We start from the raw sequence: 21,934 nt of genomic DNA on the forward strand, positions 1-21,934 counted from the left end.
GGAGACAGTAGAGGGACAAAGAGGAGAGAGCGAGACAGTAGAGGGACAAAGAGGAGAGAGTGAGACAATAGAGAGACAAAGAGGAGAGAGTGAGACAGTAGAGGGACAAAGAGGAGAAAGTGAGACTGTAGAGGGACAAAGAGAGAGTGAGACAGTAGAGGGACAAAGAGGAGAGAGTGAGACAATAGAGGGACAAAGAGGAGAGAGTGAGACTGTAGAGGGACAAAGAGGAGAGAGTGAGACAGTAGAGGGACAAAGAGGAGAAAGTGAGACAGTAGTGTGGACAAAGAGGAGAGAGTGAGACAGTAGTGTGGACAAAGAGGAGAGAGTGAGACGGAGGGACAAAGAGGAGAGAGTGAGACAGTAGTGTGGACAAAGAGGAGAGAGTGAGACAGTAGAGGGACAAAGAGGAGACAGTAGAGGGACAAAGAGGAGAGAGCGAGACAATAGAGAGACAAAGAGGAGAGAGTGAGACAGTAGAGGGACAAAGAGGAGAGAGCGAGACAGTAGAGGGACAAAGAGGAGAGAGCGAGACAGTAGAGGGACAAAGAGGAGAGAGCGAGACAGTAGAGGGACAAAGAGGAGAGAGTGAGACAGTAGCGGGACAAAGAGGAGACAGTAGAGGGACAAAGAGGAGAGAGCGAGACAGTAGAGGGACTAAGAGGAGAGAGTGAGACAATAGAGAGACAATAGAGGGACAAAGAGGAGACAGTAGAGGGACAAAGAGGAGAGAGCGAGACAATAGAGGGACAAAGAGGAGACAGTAGAGGGACAAAGAGGAGAGAGTGTGACAGTAGAGGGACAAAGAGGAGACAGTAGAGGGACAAAGAGGAGAGAGTGAGACAATAGAGGGACAAAGAGGAGAGAGTGAGACAATAGAGGGACAAAGAGGAGACAGTAGAGGGACAAAGAGGAGAGAGTGAGACAGTAGAGGGACAAAGAGGAGACAGTAGAGGGACAAAGAGGAGAGAGTGAGACAATAGAGGGACAAAGAGGAGAGAGTGAGACAGTAGAGGGACAAAGAGGAGACAGTAGAGGGACAAAGAGGAGAGAGTGAGACAATAGAGGGACAAAGAGGAGAGAGTGAGACAATAGAGGGACAAAGAGGAGACAGTAGAGGGACAAAGAGGAGAGAGTGTGACAGTAGAGGGACAAAGAGGAGACAGTAGAGGGACAAAGAGGAGAGAGTGAGACAATAGAGGGACAAAGAGGAGAGAGTGAGACAATAGAGGGACAAAGAGGAGAGAGTGAGACAATAGAGGGACAAAGAGGAGACAGTAGAGGGACAAAGAGGAGAGAGTGAGACAATAGAGGGACAAAGAGGAGAGAGTGAGACAATAGAGGGACAAAGAGGAGACAATAGAGGGACAAAGAGGAGACAGTAGAGGGACAAAGAGGAGAGAGTGAGAAAATAGAGGGACAAAGAGGAGAGAGTGAGACAATAGAGGGACAAAGAGGAGACAATAGAGGGACAAAGAGGAGAGAGTGAGACAATAGAGGGACAAAGAGGAGAGAGTGAGACAATAGAGGGACAAAGAGGAGACAGTAGAGGGACAAAGAGGAGACAGTAGAGGGACAAAGAGAGAGTGAGACAATAGAGAGACAATAGAGGGACAAAGAGGAGAGAGAGAGAGAATAGAGAGACAATAGAGGGACAAAGAGGAGACAGTAGAGGGACAAAGAGGAGAGACCGAGACAGTAGAGGGACTAAGAGGAGAGAGTGAGACAATAGAGAGACAATAGAGGGACAAAGAGGAGACAGTAGAGGGACAAAGAGGAGAGAGTGAGACAATAGAGGGACAAAGAGGAGACAGTAGAGGGACAAAGAGGAGACAATAGAGGGACAAAGAGGAGAGAGTGAGACAATAGAGGGACAAAGAGGAGAGAGTGAGACAATAGAGGGACAAAGAGGAGAGAGTGAGACAATAGAGGGACAAAGAGGAGACAGTAGAGGGACAAAGAGGAGACAGTAGAGGGACAAAGAGAGAGTGAGACAATAGAGAGACAATAGAGGGACAAAGAGGAGAGAGAGAGAGAATAGAGAGACAATAGAGGGACAAAGAGGAGACAGTAGAGGGACAAAGAGGAGAGACCGAGACAGTAGAGGGACTAAGAGGAGAGAGTGAGACAATAGAGAGACAATAGAGGGACAAAGAGGAGACAGTAGAGGGACAAAGAGGAGAGAGTGAGACAATAGAGGGACAAAGAGGAGACAGTAGAGGGACAAAGAGGAGAGAGTGAGACAATAGAGGGACAAAGAGGAGACAGTAGAGGGACAAAGAGGAGACAGTAGAGGGACAAAGAGAGAGTGAGACAATAGAGACAATAGAGGGACAAAGAGGAGACAGTAGAGGGACAAAGAGGAGAGAGCGAGACAATAGAGGGACAAAGAGGAGACAGTAGAGGGACAAAGAGGAGAGAGTGAGACAATAGAGGGACAAAGAGGAGAGAGTGAGACAGTAGAGGGACAAAGAGGAGACAGTAGAGGGACAAAGAGAGAGTGAGACAATAGAGGGACAAAGAGGAGAGAGTGAGACAGTAGAGGGACAAAGAGGAGAGAGTGAGACAGTAGAGGGACAAAGAGGAGAGAGTGAGACAGTAGAGGGACAAAGAGGAGACAGTAGAGGGACAAAGAGGAGACAATAGAGGGACAAAGAGAGAGTGAGACAATAGAGGGACAAAGAGGAGAGAGTGAGACAATAGAGGGACAAAGAGGAGAGAGTGAGACAGTAGAGGGACAAAGAGGAGAGAGTGAGACAGTAGAGGGACAAAGAGAGAGTGAGACAATAGAGGGACAAAGATAGAGTGAGACAATAGAGGGACAAAGAGGAGAGAGTGAGACAATAGAGGGACAAAGAGGAGAGAGTGAGACAGTAGAGGGACAAAGAGGAGAGAGTGAGACAGTAGAGGGACAAAGAGGAGAGAGTGAGACAGTAGAGGGACAAAGAGGAGAGAGTGAGACAGTAATGTGGACAAAGAGGAGAGAGTGAGACAGTAGAGGGTCAAAGAGGAGAGAGTGAGACAGTAGTGTGGACAAAGAGGAGAGAGTGAGACAGTAGAGGGACAAAGAGGAGAGAGTGAGACAGTAGAGGGACAAAGAGGAGAGAGAGAGTGAGACAGTAGAGGGACAAAGAGGAGAGAGAGAGTGAGACAGTAGAGGGACAAAGATAGCCCAACATTGTGAAAGGAAAGGATTGAGTGAGGCAGGAAGAAGGAGATATCCATATCTTAATAATGAGGTTGCTGCTCGGGGCAATATGAACCTCTATACATAAGTAGCAACACAATCTGTGAAACACACCGATACCCAGGCACAAATCATACACACACACACACACACACACACACACACACACACACACACACACACACACAGCCCTGGTTGTGTTTGTTGGACCTGTTTATTGGGCTGTAGTTTGGGGCAGTTTTGAAGGAGTTGTTGATAATAAAGGAACAGACTAATAGAGAAAACAAACATCCCATCGCCTCTAATGAGAACCATGTGGCCAGGCAGACACACACACCACCACCACACAGCCCACACACACTTACAGGAGAACACACACACGATACATACTTAAACCATACACACACTTGAGTAATACAAGACTTAATCCACACAAACACTTTTACAGAACATGTATACACTGTACATTCAAACTGTAAACAGACACTTTCACAATGTTCAGGATATAACGTCAGATAGACTGTCAAAATCACAATCCCAGGCACAAACAGACATTGACCGTCCTAATATTTCTAAATTCCATTATTTTACTTTTTAGATTCATGTGTTATTGTTGTGTATTGTTAGATACTATGGCACTGTAGGAGCTAGGAACACAAGCATTTCACTACACTCATAATAACATCTGATTTGAATACAGACTTTATGGACTCAATGAACCAACAGAGAAGACAGGATTATTTCCAGTCAGATGACCCCAGCTCATCCCTGTGATCTGAACAGATTTGACCCCTCTGTCAACTGACCAGTGTGGGAGAAACTACACACTAATCACACACACACACTCCCTTTCTTTCACCCAGACCAACGTTCTTTTTGCCCCCTGCTTCCCTCCAAAATGTATACACGCACACGCAAGCACACACACACACACACACACACACACACACACACACACACACACACACACACACACACACACACACACACACACACACACACACACACACACACACACACACACACACACACACACACACACACACACACTCCAAAACTGATCCAGCAACGTGCTCTCAACGTGTTCTCTCAGTCTTGGACTTTGTGTTTCTCTTCTAGTCCAGAATTCCTGTTTGCATTTACCTTCTCCCAAACAAGGGGAGAGTAAAACAAAGAGAATGACAGGATATTACCGGGTGTCAGAGTTGTGCAAATCAAAGTCCCTGTGTGACTGTGTGAGAACGTGAGCCTGTGCTTGTGTTTGTGTTTAGGGACACAGTCAGATAAAGTCCCATCCATCTGCTCCAGCGCAACCTCAATTAAAAAATGAAGAACCTTGTGCCTGTTGTCAGGATTACTTAATCTAACACCCACACTGTCATCATGAGGTAGTTTGTTGTAGAGGGCCGGCTCACTGTTATTACGAGGTAGTTTGGTGTAGAGGGGTCGTCAAACGGTTATTACGAGGTAGTTTGGTGTAGAGGGGCCGGCACACTGTTATTACGAGGTAGTTTGGTGTAGAGGGGTCGTCACACTTATCATGAGGTAGTTTGGTGTAGAGGGGCCGGCACACTGTTATCATGAGGTAGTTTGGTGTAGAGGGGTCTTCACACTTATAATGAGGTAGTTTGGTGTAGAGGGCTGGCACACTGTTATCATGAGGTAGTTTGTGTTGAGGGGCCATCACACTGTTATTACGAGGTAGTTTGTTGTAGAGGGGCCGGCACACTGTTATTACGAGGTAGTTTGATGTAGAGAGGCCGGCACACTGTTATTACGAGGTAGTTTGGTGTAGAGGGGTCGTCACACTGTTATCATGAGGTAGTTTGTGTAGAGGGGCCGGCACACTGTTATCATGAGGTAGTTTGGTGTAGAGGGGCCGGCACACTGTTATCATGAGGTAATTTGTGTAGAGGGGCTGGCACACTGTTATTACGAGGTAGTTTGTTGTAGAGGGCCGGCACACTGTTATCATGAGGTAGTTTGTTGTAGAGGGGTCGTCACACTGTTATCATGAGGTAGTTTGTTGTAGAGTGCTGGCACACTGTTATCATGAGGTAGTTTGTTGTAGAGGGCTGGCACACTGTTATCATGAGGTAGTTTGTTGTAGAGGGCCGGCACACTGTTATCATGAGGTAGTTTGTTGTAGAGGGCTGGCACACTGTTATCATGAGGTAGTTTGTTGTAGAGGGCTGGCACACTGTTATCATGAGGTAGTTTGTTGTAGAGGGCTGGCACACTGTTATCATGAGGTAGTTTGTTGTAGAGGGCCGTCACACTGTTATCATGAGGTAGTTTGTTGTAGAGGGCTGGCACACTGTTATCATGAGGTAGTTTGTTGTAGAGGGCTGGCACACTGTTATCATGAGGTAGTTTGTTGTAGAGGGCTGGCACACTGTTATCATGAGGTAGTTTGGTTTAGAGGGGTCGTCACACTGTTATGAGGTAGGCCGACACAAAATCATGAGATATTACAGCCTACCTACATCACAATTACACTCCCCAAGCAATAACCAACACACTGTGCTTCTCACACACACACACACACACACCTCAATGAGTCCAACTGGAAGCAAACAGTGTAATGGCCTAACACGTTGGTGCTAATAACCCACAGGCACTTGTCACAGCAGAGAGACATGCACACACACTAGCTAACAGATCGGAAACTAACATATTAACTGATTAAAAATCATTGTCAAACAGTCATTAGTAAACTGTAAATCATCATACATCATTGCTTTATGTAACTTTTAACACCCCATATCTTTTTTAATGTAAAACTAACCATTTGGATCGTCCTGCGTATCTACAGTTAAGAGATACTGCAGACTGTAAACTGACTGGCATCTCTGACGTCACTGCATGAATTCCTCTCATACAAATAACTCCCTATGTTTGGGGGCAATCAAGTACTGTACATTTTTCCATGTCACCGGATGACAGATCTCTCAGTAAAGGCATTTTCAGTTCCAAACAAAATGTTATTTTTCATATGCATCTGCGCTGGGAACAGGCTTGAACACAGATTCACACACACACGCTGTAAACCTTTCTCTCAGGCTCTTATGTGAAATCTTCTCAGGTTTATATTTAGAGCTGGGCAGAAAGGTTCAGATGGTGTGACATATCACAGATCACCTTCTCTCAGCGCGCGCACACACGCACACACACACGCACGCACACGCACACACACACACACGCACACACGCACGCACACACACACACACACACACACACGCACGCACACACGCACACACACACGCACACACGAGAGAATGAGGGAGTTGGGTACGGTAGTGAGGCGGTGAGGTGAGAGTAGAATGAGTAAGAGGGAGGTTGAGAGGGTGGAGAGGGGGGCATGTAAGGGGGAACGGGGTATGTGAGGGAGAGGGGGCATTGGTTAGTATGTTGGAGGGTGGTATGGTTAGTATGTGTGAGGGGGGTATATGAGGAGGGTATGGTTAGTATGTGATAGGGGGGTATGAGGCGGAGGGGGGTATGTGAGGGAGAGGGGGGTATAGTATGTGGGAGGGGGGTATGAGGCGGAGGGGGGTATGTGAGGGAGAGGGGGGTATGGTTAGTATGTGGGGGGGTATGGTTAGTTTGTGGGAGGGGAGTATGGTTAGTTTGTGGGAGGGGGGTATGGTTAGTTTGTTGGAGGGGGGTATGGTTAGTTTGTGGGAGGGGGGTATGGTTAGTATGTGGGAGAGGGGTATATGAGGCAGAGGGGGTATGTAAGGGAGAGGGGGTATGGTTAGTATGTGTGAGGGGGTATGGTTAGTATGTGTGAGGGGGTATGGTTAGTATGTGTGAGGGGGTGTGGTTAGTATGTGGAAGGGGGTATGTGAGGGAGAGGGGGTATGGTTAGTATGTGTGAGGGGGTATGGTTAGTATGTGTGAGGGGGGTGTGGTTAGTATGTGGAAGGGGGTATGTGAGGGAGAGGGGGTATGGTTAGTATGTGTGAGGGGGGTATGTGAGGGAGAGGGGGTATGGTTAGTATGTGTGAGGGGGAGTGAATGAGTAAAAAGGGGATGGTGGGTGAGAGAGGGGGGAGGAGACAGACACGCTCATATCTAACAGACACACGCCCCCCCCACACACACACACACACACACACACACACACACACACACACACACACACACACACACACACACACACACACACACACACACACACACACACACACACACACACACACACACACAAAATCTCCATAGACAAACATTGCCAGTAGAATGGCCTTGCTGAAGAGCTCAGTGACTCAACGTGGCACCATCATAGGACGCCACTGTTCAAACAAGTCAGTTTGTCAAATTCTGCCCTTCCAGAGCTGCCCCAGTCAACTGTAAGTGCTTTTATTGTGAAGTGGAAACATCTAGGAGCAACAACGGCTGAGCGGTAGGCCACACAAGCTCCCAGAATAGGACCGCCAAGGACTGAAGCGCGTAGCGCGTAAAATAATTGTCTGTCCTTGGTTCCAACACTCACTACCGAAGGTCCAAACTGTCTCTAGAAGCGACGTCAGCACAAAAACTGTGTCAGGAGCTTCATGAAATGGGTTTCCATGGCCGAGCAGCTGCACACAAGGCTAAGATCACCATGTGCAATGCCAAGCGTCGGCTGGAGTGTTGTAAAGCTCACCGTCACTGGACTCTGGAGCAGTGGAAATGAGTTCTCTGGAGTGGTGTAAAGCTCACCGTCACTGGACTCTGGAGCAGTGGAAATGAGTTCTCTGGAGTGGTGTAAAGCTCACCGTCACTGGACTCTGGAGCAGTGGAAATGAGTTCTCTGGAGTGGTGTAAAGCTCACCGTCACTGGACTCTGGAGCAGTGGAAATGAGTTCTCTGGAGTGGTGTAAAGCTCACCGTCACTGGACTCTGGAGCAGTGGAAATGAGTTCTCTGGAGTGGTGTAAAGCTCACCGTCACTGGACTCTGGAGCAGTGGAAATGAGTTCTCTGGAGTGGTGTAAAACTCACCACCACTGGACTCTGGAGCAGTGGAAATGAGTTCTCTGGAGTGGTGTAAAGCTCACCACCACTGGACTCTGGAGCAGTGGAAATTAGTTCTCTGGAGTGGTGTAAAACTCACCACCACTGGACTCTGGAGCAGTGGAAATGAGTTCTCTGGAGTGGTGTAAAGCTCACCACCACTGGACTCTGGAGCAGTGGAAACGTGTTCTCTGGAGTGGTGTAAAACTCACCACCACTGGACTCTGGAGCAGTGGAAATGAGTTCTCTGGAGTGGTGTAAAACTCACCACCACTGGACTCTGGAGCAGTGGAAATGAGTTCTCTGGAGTGGTGTAAAACTCACCACCACTGGACTCTGGAGCAGTGGAAATTAGTTCTCTGGAGTGGTGTAAAACTCACCGTCACTGGACTCTGGAGCAGTGGAAATGAGTTCTCTGGAGTGGTGTAAAACTCACCACCACTGGACTCTGGAGCAGTGGAAATTAGTTCTCTGGAGTGGTGTAAAACTCACCGTCACTGGACTCTGGAGCAGTGGAAACGTGTTCTCTGGAGTGGTGTAAAGCTCACCACCACTGGACTCTGGAGCAGTGGAAATTAGTTCTCTGGAGTGGTGTAAAACTCACCGTCACTGGACTCTGGAGCAGTGGAAATGAGTTCTCTGGAGTGGTGTAAAACTCACCGTCACTGGACTCTGGAGCAGTGGAAATGAGTTCTCTGGAGTGGTGTAAAGCTCACCGTCACTGGACTCTGGAGCAGTGGAAATGAGTTCTCTGGAGTGGTGTAAAACTCACCACCACTGGACTCTGGAGCAGTGGAAATTAGTTCTCTGGAGTGGTGTAAAACTCACCACCACTGGACTCTGGAGCAGTGGAAACGTGTTCTCTGGAGTGGTGTAAAACTCACCACCACTGGACTCTGTGTTCTCTGTTTCAGGCCCCTTAGTTCCAGTGAAGGGAAATCTTAACACTACAGCATACAATGACATTCTAGACAATTCTGTGCTTCCAACTTTGTGGCAACAGTTTGGGGAAGGCCCTTTCCTGTTTCAGCATGACAATGCCGCTGTGCACTAAGCCAGGTCCATACAGAAATGGTTTGTCGAGATCGGTGTGGAAGAACTTGACAGAGGCTTGGCTCAACTCCATCAAACACCTTTGGGGATGAATTGGAATGCTGAATGCGAGCCAGGCCAAATCGCCCAACATCAGCGCCCGACCTCACTAATGGTCGTGACTGAATGGAAGCAAGTCCCCCCAGCAATGTTCAAACATCGAGTGGGAAGCCTTTCCAGAAGAGTGGAGACTGTTATAGCAGCAAAGGGGGGACCAACTCCATATTAATGCCCATGATTTTGGAATGAGATGTTCGATGAGCAGGTGTCCACATACTTTTGGCTATGTAGTGTGTGTGTAATGATTAATGAGCAGCACAGTGAAGAGGTTTGTGTTTGACTTGTAATGCGGGCGGTGTGACAGGACAGAGGGGGGTTGTGGGTAAGATTGATGAAATGTATATCAACACTATGAGCCTGATCTGTAAAAGCCACCACCTCTACTGTAAAGACTGGTGTGTGTGTGTGATATATTTGATATAAAGGTGACAGATGGACATGTCACTGTGTAAGCGTCACAGGTCGCCATGTTTACCCAGGAGGCATTGCTTAGAGGGTTTGTTTTGACGAAAGAGAGCGCCAAAAGGAGATCACATTACTCTCCTAACTCATCACCCTCAGATGGCTCCATATATCCCTCTCCCTCTCTCCAGTACCTCTCCCTCTCTCCAGTACCTCTCCCTCTCTCCAGTACCTCTCCCTCTCTCCAGTACCTCTCCCTCTCTCCAGTACCTCTCCCTCTCTCCAGTACCTCTCCCTCTCTCCAGTACCTCTCCCTCTCTCCAGTACCTCTCCCTCTCTCCAGTACCTCTCTCTCCAGTACCTCTCCCTCTCTCCAGTACCTCTCCCTCTCTCCAGTACCTCTCCCTCTCTCCAGTACCTCTCCCTCTCTCCAGTACCTCTCCCTCTCTCCAGTACCTCTCCCTCTCTCCAGTACCTCCCCCTCTCTCCAGTACCTCCCCCTCTCTCCAGTACCTCCCCCTCTCTCCAGTACCTCCCCCTCTCTCCAGTACCTCTCTCTCTCCAGTACCTCTCCCTCTCTCCAGTACCTCTCCCTCTCTCCAGTACCTCTCCCTCTCTCCAGTACCTCTCCCTCTCTCCAGTACCTCTCCCTCTCTCCAGTACCTCTCCCTCTCTCCAGTACCTCTCCCTCTCTCCAGTACCTCTCCCTCTCTCCAGTACCTCTCCCTCTCTCCAGTACCTCTCCCTCTCTCCAGTACCCTCCCTCTCTCCAGTACCCTCTCTCTCTCCAGTACCTCTCCCTCTCTCCAGTACCTCTCCCTCTCTCCAGTACCTCTCCCTCTCTCCAGTACCTCTCCCCTCTCCCTCTCTCTCCAGTACCTCCCTCTCTCCAGTACCTCTCCCTCTCTCCAGTACCTCTCCCTCTCTCCAGTACTTCTCCCTCTCTCCAGTACCCTCTCTCTCTCCAGTACCCCTCTCTCTCTCCAGTACCTCTCCCTCTCTCCAGTACCTCACCCTCTCTCCAGTACCTCCTCTCTCCAGTACCTCTCCCTCTCTCCAGTACCTCCCTCTCTCCAGTACCTCTCCCTCTCTCCAGTACCTCTCCCTCTCTCCAGTACCTCTCCCTCTCTCCAGTACCTCTCCTCTCTCCAGTACCTCTCCTCTCTCCAGTACCTCTCCCTCTCTCCAGTACCTCTCCTCTCTCCAGTACCTCTCCCTCTCTCCAGTACCTCTCCCTCTCTCCAGTACCTCTCCCTCTCTCCAGTACCTCCCTCTCTCCAGTACCCCTCTCTCTCCAGTACCTCTCCCTCTCTCCAGTACCTCTCCCTCTCTCCAGTACCTCTCCCCTCTCTCCAGTACCTCTCCCTCTCTCCAGTACCTCTCCCTCTCTCCAGTACCCCCTCTCTCTCCAGTACCCCCTCTCTCTCCAGTACCTCTCCCTCTCTCCAGTACCTCTCCCTCTCTCCAGTACCTCTCCCTCTCTCCAGTACCTCTCCCTCTCTCCAGTACCTCTCCCTCTCTCCAGTACCTCTCCCTCTCTCCAGTACCTCTCTCTCCAGTACCTCTCTCTCCAGTACCTCTCTCTCCAGTTCCCATCCCTCTTTCTCTCTCTTAATCTATTTCACTTTGTCTCTCCCTTTTACCTCCAGATGTTTATCTCGCACATAAAACACACACACACACACACCTCTTCCTGTGTACAGAGGGGTTGCTGACAGATGTATAGATAGCAGCGTAAAGGAGACATGGAAAGGGGGAAGAAAAGAGGGGAGGGAGGGAGACATCCGCCTGACTACCAACCACAAGATCAACAGAGATGAGCCTCACCTCTAAAGAAACAAACTGAAAGAAAGCGGGGGAAGGAGAAGGAGTGGTAAACGAGGACAAGAGATGCACTGCAATGGGGCAACAGGTCGCGCCTAGGAATGAGATTTTTATTATACATATATATATATATATATTTGCTCCTGTTCTCCCTAACTCTAACAAACACAAATCCACCCACCTACAGATGTTACACACACACACACACACACACACACACACACACACACACACACACACACACACACACACACACACACACACACACACACACACACACACACACACACACACACACACACACACACACACACACACACACACACACACAGTGGTGGCTCTAACCTGAACCTCAATCACTTATTTTAAGTGTGATGTGAGATAAATCTGTCTGCTTTCATCTGTGGTGACCTGTCCTCTCACCACACCTCTCTGGACCCGTCCTCTCACCACACCTCTCTGGACCCGTCCTCTCACCACACCTCTCTGGACCCGTCCTCTCACCACACCTCTCTGGACCCGTCCTCTCACCACACCTCTCTGGACCCGTCCTCTCACCACACCTCTCTGGACCCGTCCTCTCACCACACCTCTCTGGACCTGTCCTCTCACCACACCTCTCTGGACCCGTCCTCTCACCACACCTCTCTGGATCCGTCCTCTCACCACACCTCTCTGGACCCGTCCTCTCACCACACCTCTCTGGACTCGTCCTCTCACCACACCTCTCTGGACCCGTCCTCTCACCACACCTCTCTGGACCTGTCCTCTCACCACACCTCTCTGGACCCGTCCTCTCACCACACCTCTCTGGAACCGTCCTCTGGACCCGTCCTCTCACCACACCTCTCTGGACCCGTCCTCTGGACCCGTCCTCTCACCACACCTCTCTGGACGCGTCCTCTCACCACACCTCTCTGGACCCGTCCTCTCACCACACCTCTCTGGACCCGTCCTCTCACCACACCTCTCTGGACTCGTCCTCTGGACCTGTCCTCTCACCACACCTCTCTGGACCTGTCCTCTCACCACACCTCTCTGGACCTGTCCTCTCACCACAGCTCTCTGGACCTGTCCTCTCACCACACCTCTCTGGACCTGTCCTCTGGACCTGTCCTCTCACCACACCTCTCTGGACCTGTCCTCTGGACCTGTCCTCTCACCACACCTCTCTGGACCTGTCCTCTGGACCTGTCCTCTCACCACAGCTCTCTGGACCTGTCCTCTGGACCTGTCTTCTCACCACACCTCTCTGGACCTGTCCTCTCACCACACCTCTCTGGACCTGTCCTCTCACCACAGCTCTCTGGACCTGTCCTCTGGACCTGTCCTCTCACCACACCTCTCTGGACCTGTCCTCTGGACCGGTCCTCTCACCACACCTCTCTGGACCTGTCCTCTGGACCTGTCCTCTCACCACACCTCTCTGGACCTGTCCTCTCACCACACCTCTCTGGACCTGTCTTCTCACCACACCTCTCTGGACCTGTCCTCTGGACACTCAGTCCCACTCAACACACACAACAGAACAAGGTAAGGGCCCAATCATCCTTCACATTAAGCTACAAGAATGCATATTTTAATTAGTATATACTAAGTCAACAAAACAATATTTACAGTAGGAGGGATGAAATAAAGCCAACTGTTATTGGTTGAATTTCAGGGTGACAGGAATGTTACGTTGGAGTGGTCCCTTAACGTCAGTTAAGGTTTTAATTGAATAGACTCAGTCTGACTAATTACAGTGCTACTGAATGGTCTCATTGTCAAGAAAAGTATTTTACTGTAAACCGGTCTCCCTTTCCCTCTCATTCTCTTATTCTCTTTTCCCTAGCCACACTCTACCTACTCTCTCTACCAACACACTACCTCTCTACCTACACACTACCTACACACACACACAGTACCTACACACACACACACAGTACCTACACACACACACACAGTACCTACACACACACACACAGTACCTACACACACACACAGTACACACACACAGTACACACACACAGTACACACACACACACACACACACACACACACACACACACACACACACACACACACACACACACACACACACACACACACACACACACACACACACACACACACACACACACACACACACACGCAGTCTGAGACACAATGGAGTGTAGAGGCCGTAGACCTGTCTGCTATCTGCAGACTGTCTAACAGACAAATTAACTCCACTAAAGCAAGCAGACTGTGCCGCAGTGGTGGAAAAAATACCCAATTGTCCTACTTAAAAGTAAAGATCCCTTATTAGAACATGAGGCAAGTAAAAGTGAAAGTCACACAGTAAAATAGGGCGGCAGGTAGCCTAGTGGTTAGAGACAGGTAGCCTCGTGGTTAGAGACAGGTAGCCTCGTGGTTAGAGACAGGTAGCCTCGTGGTTAGAGACAGGTAGCCTAGTGGTTAGAGACAGGTAGCCTCGTGGTTAGAGACAGGTAGCCTCGTGGTTAGAGACAGGTAGCCTCGTGGTTAGAGACAGGTAGCCTAGTGGTTAGAGACAGGTAGCCTCGTGGTTAGAGACAGGTAGCCTCGTGGTTAGAGACAGGTAGCCTCGTGGTTAGAGACAGGTAGCCTCGTGGTTAGAGACAGGTAGCCTAGTGGTTAGAGACAGGTAGCCTCGTGGTTAGAGACAGGTAGCCTCGTGGTTAGAGACAGGTAGCCTAGTGGTTAGAGACAGGTAGCCCCGTGGTTAGAGACAGGTAGCCTCGTGGTTAGAGACAGGTAGCCTCGTGGTTAGAGACAGGTAGCCTCGTGGTTAGAGACAGGTAGCCTCGTGGTTAGAGACAGGTAGCCTAGTGGTTAGAGACAGGTAGCCTAGTGGTTAGAGACAGGTAGCCCCGTGGTTAGAGACAGGTAGCCTAGTGGTTAGAGACAGGTAGCCTCGTGGTTAGAGACAGGTAGCCTAGTGGTTAGAGACAGGTAGCCTCGTGGTTAGAGACAGGTAGCCTCGTGGTTAGAGACAGGTAGCCTCGTGGTTAGAGACAGGTAGCCCCGTGGTTAGAGACAGGTAGCCCCGTGGTTAGAGACAGGTAGCCTCGTGGTTAGAGACAGGTAGCCTCGTGGTTAGAGACAGGTAGCCTCGTGGTTAGAGACAGGTAGCCTCGTGGTTAGAGACAGGTAGCCCCGTGGTTAGAGACAGGTAGCCTCGTGGTTAGAGACAGGTAGCCTCGTGGTTAGAGACAGGTAGCCTCGTGGTTAGAGACAGGTAGCCAAGTGGTAAGAGACAGGTAGCCAAGTGGTAAGAGACAGGTAGCCTCGTGGTTAGAGACAGGTAGCCTCGTGGTTAGAGACAGGTAGCCTCGTGGTTAGAGACAGGTAGCCTCGTGGTTAGAGACAGGTAGCCTAGTGGTTAGAGACAGGTAGCCTCGTGGTTAGAGACAGGTAGCCTCGTGGTTAGAGACAGGTAGCCTCGTGGTTAGAGACAGGTAGCCTCGTGGTTAGAGACAGGTAGCCTCGTGGTTAGAGACAGGTAGCCTCGTGGTTAGAGACAGGTAGCCTCGTGGTTAGAGACAGGTAGCCTCGTGGTTAGAGACAGGTAGCCTAGTGGTTAGAGACAGGTAGCCTAGTGGTTAGAGACAGGTAGCCTAGTGGTTAGAGCGTTGGACTAGTAACTGAATGGTTGCAAGATCGAATCCCTGAGCTGACAAGGTAAAAATCTGTTGCTCTGTCCTGTTCTACCTACTGTTCCTAGGCTGTCATTGAAAATAAATATTTGTTCTTAACTGACGTGCCTAGTTAAATAAAGGTAAAATGTAAAAAAATATTACTAGCATAAAAGTCTAAAAGCATTTGGTTTTAAATATACTTAAGTATCAAAAGTAAAAATAATTTCAAATTGCTTTTAATTTTGCAAACCAGATGGCACCATTTTCTAGTTTTTTGTTTGTTTATGGAGAGCCAGGGGCACACTCCAACACTCCAACATCATTTACCTATAGCCAGGGGCACACTCCAACACTCAGACATAATTTACCTATAGCCAGGGGCACACTCCAACACTCAGACATAATTTACCTATAGCCAGGGGAACACTCAGACATCATTTACTTATAGCCAGGGGCACACTCAGACATCATTTACCTATAGCCAGGGGCACACTCCAACACTCAGACATCATTTACCTATAGCCAGGGGTACACTCCAACACTCAGACATCATTTACCTATAGCCAGGGGCACACTCAGACATCATTTACCTATAGCCAGGGGTACATTCCAACAGTCAGACATCATTTACCTATAGCCAGGGGCACACTCAGACATCATTTACCTGTAGCCAGGGGTACACTCAGACATCATTTACCTATAGCCAGGGGTACATTCCAACACTCAGACATCATTTACCTATAGCCAGGGGTACACTCAGACATCATTTACCTGTAGCCAGGGGTACACTCAGACATCATTTACCTATAGCCAGGGGTACATTCCAACACTCAGACATCATTTACCTATAGCCAGGGGTACATTCCAACACTCAGACATCATTTACCTATAGCCAGGGGTACACTCAGACATCATTTACCTGTAGCCAGGGGTACACTCAGACATCATTTACCTATAGCCAGGGGTACATTCCAACACTCAGACATCATTTACCTATAGCCAGGGGTACACTCAGACATCATTTACCTGTAGCCAGGGGTACACTCAGACATCATTTACCTGTAGCCAGGGGTACACTCAGACATCATTTACCTATAGCCAGGGGTACATTCCAACACTCAGACATCATTTACCTATAGCCAGGGGTACACTCAGACATCATTTACCTATAGCCAGGGGTACACTCCAACACTCAGACATCATTTACCTATAGCCAGGGGCACACTCCAACACTCAGACATCATTTACCTATAGCCAGGGGCACACTCCAACACTCAGACATCATTTACCTATAGCCAGGGGTACACTCCAACACTCAGACATCATTTACCTATAGCCAGGGGCACACTCCAACACTCAGACATCATTTACCTATAGCCAGGGGCACACTCAGACATCATTTACCTATAGCCAGGGGCACACTCAGACATCATTTACCTATAGCCAGGGGCACACTCAGACATCATTTACCTATAGCCAGGGGCACACTCCAACAGTCAGACATCATTTACCTATAGCCAGGGGCACACTCAGACATCATTTACCTGTAGCCAGGGGTACACTCAGACATCATTTACCTATAGACAGGGGTACATTCCAACACTCAGACATCATTTACCTATAGCCAGGGGTACACTCAGACATCATTTACCTATAGCCAGGGGTACATTCCAACACTCAGACATCATTTACCTATAGCCAGGGGTACACTCAGACATCATTTACCTGTAGCCAGGGGTACACTCAGACATCATTTACCTATAGCCAGGGGTACATTCCAACAGTCAGACATCATTTACCTATAGCCAGGGGCACACTCAGACATCATTTACCTATAGCCAGGGGCACACTCCAACACTCAGACATCATTTACCTATAGCCAGGGGCACACTCAGACATCATTTACCTATAGCCAGGGGCACACTCCAACACTCAGACATCATTTACCTATAGCCAGGGGCACACTCCAACACTCAGACATCATTTACCTATAGCCAGGGGCACACTCCAACACTCAGACATCATTTACCTATAGCCAGGGGCACACTCCAACACTCAGACATCATTTACCTATAGCCAGGGTCACACTCCAACACTCAGACATAATTTACCTATAGCCAGGGTACACTCCAACACTCAGACATCATTTACCTATAGCCAGGGGTACACTCCAACACTCAGACATCATTTACCTATAGCCAGGGGTACACTCAGACATCATTTACCTGTAGCCAGGGGTACATTCCAACAGTCAGACATCATTTACCTATAGCCAGGGGCACACTCCAACACTCAGACATCATTTACCTATCGCCAGGGGAACACTCCAACAATCAGACATCATTTACCTATAGCCAGGGGTACACTCCAACACTCAGACATCATTTACCTGTAGCCAGGGGTACACTCCAACACTCAGACATCATTTACCTATAGCCAGGGGCACACTCCAACACTCAGACATCATTTACCTATAGCCAGGGGCACACTCCAACACTCAGACATCATTTACCTATAGCCAGGGGCACACTCCAACACTCAGACATCATTTACCTGTAGCCAGGGGCACACTCCAACACTCAGACATCATTTACCTATAGCCAGGAGCACACTCCAACACTCAGACATCATTTACCTATAGCCAGGGGTACACTCCAACACTCAGACATCATTTACCTATAGCCAGGGGCACACTCCAACACTCAGACATCATTTACCTATAGCCAGGGGTACACTCCAACACTCAGACATCATTTACCTATAGCCAGGGGCACACTCCAACACTCAGACATCATTTACCTATAGCCAGGGGTACACTCAACACTCAGACATCATTTACCTATAGCCAGGGGCACACTCCAACACTCAGACATCATTTACCTATCGCCAGGGGAACACTCCAACACTCAGACATCATTTACCTATAGCCAGGGGCACACTCCAACACTCAGACATCATTTACCTATCGCCAGGGGAACACTCCAACACTCAGACATCATTTACCTATAGCCAGGGGCACACTCCAACACTCAGACATCATTTACCTATAGCCAGGGGTACATTCCAACACTCAGACATCATTTACCTATAGCCAGGGGCACACTCAGACATCATTTACCTGTAGCCAGGGGCACACTCAGACATCATTTACCTGTAGCCAGGGGCACACTCAGACATCATTTACCTGTAGCCAGGGGCACACTCAGACATCATTTACCTATAGCCAGGGGTACATTCCAACACTCAGACATCATTTACCTATAGCCAGGGGCACACTACAGCACTCAGACATCATTTACCTATAGCCAGGGGTACACTCCAACACTCAGACATCATTTACCTATAGCCAGGGGCACACTCAGACATCATTTACCTATAGCCAGGGGTACATTCCAACACTCAGACATCATTTACCTATAGCCAGGGGTACACTCCAACACTCAGACATCATTTACCTGTAGCCAGGGGCACACTCAGACATCATTTACCTGTAGCCAGGGGCACACTCAGACATCATTTACCTATAGCCAGGGGTACATTCCAACAGTCAGACATCATTTACCTATAGCCAGGGGCACACTCAGACATCATTTACCTGTAGCCAGGGGTACACTCAGACATCATTTACCTATAGCCAGGGGTACATTCCAACACTCAGACATCATTTACCTATAGCCAGGGGTACACTCAGACATCATTTACCTGTAGCCAGGGGTACACTCAGACATCATTTACCTATAGCCAGGGGTACATTCCAACACTCAGACATCATTTACCTATAGCCAGGGGTACACTCAGACATCATTTACCTGTAGCCAGGGGTACACTCAGACATCATTTACCTATAGCCAGGGTACATTCCAACACTCAGACATCATTTACCTATAGCCAGGGGTACACTCAGACATCATTTACCTGTAGCCAGGGGTACACTCAGACATCATTTACCTGTAGCCAGGGGTACACTCAGACATCATTTACCTGTAGCCAGGGGTACACTCAGACATCATTTACCTATAGCCAGGGGTACATTCCAACACTCAGACATCATTTACCTATAGCCAGGGGTACACTCAGACATCATTTACCTATAGCCAGGGGTACATTCCAACACTCAGACATCATTTACCTATAGCCAGGGGCACACTCCAACACTCAGACATCATTTACCTATAGCCAGGGGTACATTCCAACACTCAGACATCATTTACCTATAGCCAGGGGTACACTCCAACACTCAGACATCATTTACCTATAGCCAGGGGCACACTCCAACACTCAGACATCATTTACCTATAGCCAGGGGTACATTCCAACACTCAGACATCATTTACCTATAGCCAGGGGCACACTCAGACATCATTTACCTGTAGCCAGGGGCACACTCAGACATCATTTACCTGTAGCCAGGGGCACACTCAGACATCATTTACCTATAGCCAGGGGTACACTCCAACACTCAGACATCATTTACCTATAGCCAGGGGCACACTCAGACATCATTTACCTATAGCCAGGGGTACATTCCAACACTCAGACATCATTTACCTATAGCCAGGGGTACACTCCAACACTCAGACATCATTTACCTATAGCCAGGGGCACACTCAGACATCATTTACCTATAGCCAGGGGTACATTCCAACAGTCAGACATCATTTACCTATAGCCAGGGGCACACTCAGACATCATTTACCTGTAGCCAGGGGTACACTCAGACATCATTTACCTATAGCCAGGGGTACATTCCAACACTCAGACATCATTTACCTATAGCCAGGGGTACACTCAGACATCATTTACCTGTAGCCAGGGGTACACTCAGACATCATTTACCTATAGCCAGGGGTACATTCCAACACTCAGACATCATTTACCTATAGCCAGGGGTACATTCCAACACTCAGACATCATTTACCTATAGCCAGGGGTACACTCAGACATCATTTACCTGTAGCCAGGGGTACACTCAGACATCATTTACCTATAGCCAGGGGTACATTCCAACACTCAGACATCATTTACCTATAGCCAGGGGTACACTCAGACATCATTTACCTGTAGCCAGGGGTACACTCAGACATCATTTACCTGTAGCCAGGGGTACACTCAGACATCATTTACCTGTAGCCAGGGGTACACTCAGACATAATTTACCTATAGCCAGGGGTACATTCCAACACTCAGACATCATTTACCTATAGCCAGGGGTACACTCAGACATCATTTACCTGTAGCCAGGGGTACACTCAGACATCATTTACCTATAGCCAGGGGTACACTCCAAAACTCAGACATCATTTACCTATAGCCAGGGGTACACTCAGACATCATTTACCTATAGCCAGGGGCACACTCAGACATCATTTACCTATAGCCAGGGGCACACTCCAACACTCAGACATCATTTACCTATAGCCAGGGGCACACTCAGACATCATTTACCTATAGCCAGGGGCACACTCCAACACTCAGACATCATTTACCTATAGCCAGGGGCACACTCCAACACTCAGACATCATTTACCTATAGCCAGGGGCACACTCCAACACTCAGACATCATTTACCTATAGCCAGGGGCACACTCCAACACTCAGACATCATTTACCTATAGCCAGGGGCACACTCCAACACTCAGACATCATTTACCTATAGCCAGGGGTACACTCCAACACTCAGACATCATTTACCTATAGCCAGGGGTACACTCCAACACTCAGACATCATTTACCTATAGCCAGGGGCACACTCAGACATCATTTACCTATAGCCAGGGGTACACTCCAACACTCAGACATCATTTACCTATAGCCAGGGGCACACTACAACACTCAGACATCATTTACCTGTAGCCAGGGGCACACTCCAACACTCAGACATCATTTACCTGTAGCCAGGGGCACACTCCAACACTCAGACATCATTTACCTGTAGCCAGGGGTACACTCCAACACTCAGACATCATTTACCTATAGCCAGGGGCACCACTCCAACACTCGGACATCATTTACCTATAGCCAGGGGTACACTCCAACACTCAGACATCATTTACCTATAGCCAGGGGCACACTCCAACACTCAGACATCATTTACCTGTAGCCAGGGGCACACTCCAACACTCAGACATCATTTACCTATAGCCAGGAGCACACTCCAACACTCAGACATCATTCACCTATCGCCAGGGGAACACTCCAACACTCAGACATCATTTACCTATAGCCAGGGGCACACTCCAACACTCAGACATCATTTACCTATAGCCAGGGGTACACTCCAACACTCAGACATCATTTACCTATAGCCAGGGGCACACTCCAACACTCAGACATCATTTACCTATAGCCAGGGGTACACTCAACACTCAGACATCATTTACCTATAGCCAGGGGCACACTCCAACACTCAGACATCATTTACCTATCGCCAGGGGAACACTCCAACACTCAGACATCATTTACCTATAGCCAGGGGCACACTCCAACACTCAGACATCATTTACCTATCGCCAGGGGAACACTCCAACACTCAGACATCATTTACCTATAGCCAGGGGCACACTCCAACACTCAGACATCATTTACCTATAGCCAGGGGTACATTCCAACACTCAGACATCATTTACCTATAGCCAGGGGCACACTCAGACATCATTTACCTGTAGCCAGGGGCACACTCAGACATCATTTACCTGTAGCCAGGGGCACACTACAGCACTCAGACATCATTTA

The 21,934-nt window shown here is 48.8% G+C and overlaps 1 protein-coding gene and 2 long non-coding RNA genes across 15 annotated transcripts in view; 1 reads left to right on the plus strand and 2 right to left on the minus strand.

Moving 5' to 3' along the window:
• The window catches only part of LOC118378446 (phospholipid-transporting ATPase IB-like), a 118,688-nt gene that overhangs the window by 51,670 nt on the left and 45,084 nt on the right, over positions 1 to 21,934 (minus strand). The gene's annotated exons all lie outside the window — the stretch shown is intronic.
• Positions 13,695 to 15,606, plus strand: LOC127919347 (uncharacterized). Of its 11 annotated transcripts, none has more exons than XR_008102699.1 (3): positions 13,695 to 14,296; positions 14,495 to 14,516; positions 14,869 to 15,606. It is a non-coding gene; the product is annotated as an uncharacterized LOC127919347 (long non-coding RNA). The 11 variants fall into 11 exon arrangements; XR_008102655.1 differs by having other exon boundaries at positions 13,695 to 14,274; positions 14,451 to 14,956; positions 15,089 to 15,606; XR_008102687.1 differs by having other exon boundaries at positions 13,695 to 14,274; positions 14,451 to 14,912; positions 14,957 to 15,606.
• Positions 16,359 to 21,934, minus strand: part of LOC127919383 (uncharacterized) — a 6,041-nt gene continuing 465 nt past the window's right edge. The window contains exons 2-5 of one of the 3 annotated variants that reach the window (XR_008102735.1): positions 20,968 to 21,172; positions 20,853 to 20,893; positions 17,592 to 17,878; positions 16,359 to 16,573 (exon numbers count right to left, since the gene is read on the minus strand). This is a non-coding gene — a long non-coding RNA (uncharacterized LOC127919383). Of the gene's footprint in view, positions 16,574 to 17,016; positions 17,314 to 17,591; positions 17,961 to 20,852; positions 20,894 to 20,967; positions 21,330 to 21,934 lie in introns of those variants that run through there. The other 2 variants (XR_008102724.1, XR_008102746.1) reach the window with 2 other exon arrangements.

The sequence above is a fragment of the Oncorhynchus keta genome, chromosome 4, assembly GCF_023373465.1.
Source record: "Oncorhynchus keta strain PuntledgeMale-10-30-2019 chromosome 4, Oket_V2, whole genome shotgun sequence".
In the NCBI taxonomy this organism is placed as follows: domain Eukaryota; kingdom Metazoa; phylum Chordata; class Actinopteri; order Salmoniformes; family Salmonidae; genus Oncorhynchus; species Oncorhynchus keta.